An 895-nucleotide genomic window follows, 5' to 3' on the forward strand; every position below is an offset into this window, starting at 1 on the left:
CTGGCTTGATCTCTCTCTGTTTCTCTCTCTCTCTACCGTTCTCCTTCTTTCTCCCTCTCTCTCCCTCCCTCCTTCCCTCCCTCTCTCTATCTTTTTCTCTTTCCCTTTCACTATCCCACTCTCTCCTCCCTCCCTCCCTCTCTCCCTTTCTCTTCCTTTCTCCCTCCCTCTCCCTTCCTTCTTCCCTCTCTACTTCTCTCTCTCCCCTTCTCTCCCTCTCACTCTTTCCCAATGCCCCTTTCAATCCTTCCCTTCCCCTCTGCCCTTTCTCCTTCTCTCCTCCTTCCCTCTCCTTTTCACTTTTCTCCTTTCTCCTTCTCTGGATCCCTCACTATCCCTTTCTCTTCCCCCCTGCCTCCCTCTCCTTTCTCCCTATCTCTCTCTGTCCCAGTCTCCTTCTCTTGCTCGCTTTTTATTCCTATCTCCCCTTGCTTCTCCCCTTGTCTCTTCTCTTCTCTCTCCTCTCTCTCTACCCTCTCTTCACCTTTCTCTCCCTCTCTCCTTTTCTCTATCCCTCTCTCCTCTCCTCTCTCTTTCTCCCGCTCTCTTCTCTCCTGTCTCTCCCTCTCTCCTCTGTCCCTCTAACACTCTTTGTCTTTCTCCCTTTCTGTTCCTCCCCTGAGACAGGGCTCCCGAGCTCAGAGTTCACAGGCAAGAGGAATTTGAACTGTTCAGGCTAATTTAGTTATTGGCTTCACCCTCTTCCCATTTTTCCTCACTCCTTAGTTGAACCCAACCCCCCCATTCCCCACCCAAGTGCCTGCCTAGCGGCCTGGCGGTCATTGACTCTGTTCAGAGGTGAGGGCCCAGTAGGGAGAAGGGTTAGCTGAGGTAATTTTTTTTACAGGCCTGAGTCAGGGGTCAGAGGTCCTGTTTGAGAACCCTCAAACAAGGA

This window comes from Tachyglossus aculeatus, chromosome 1 (genome assembly GCF_015852505.1).
Source record: "Tachyglossus aculeatus isolate mTacAcu1 chromosome 1, mTacAcu1.pri, whole genome shotgun sequence".
NCBI lineage: Eukaryota > Metazoa > Chordata > Mammalia > Monotremata > Tachyglossidae > Tachyglossus > Tachyglossus aculeatus.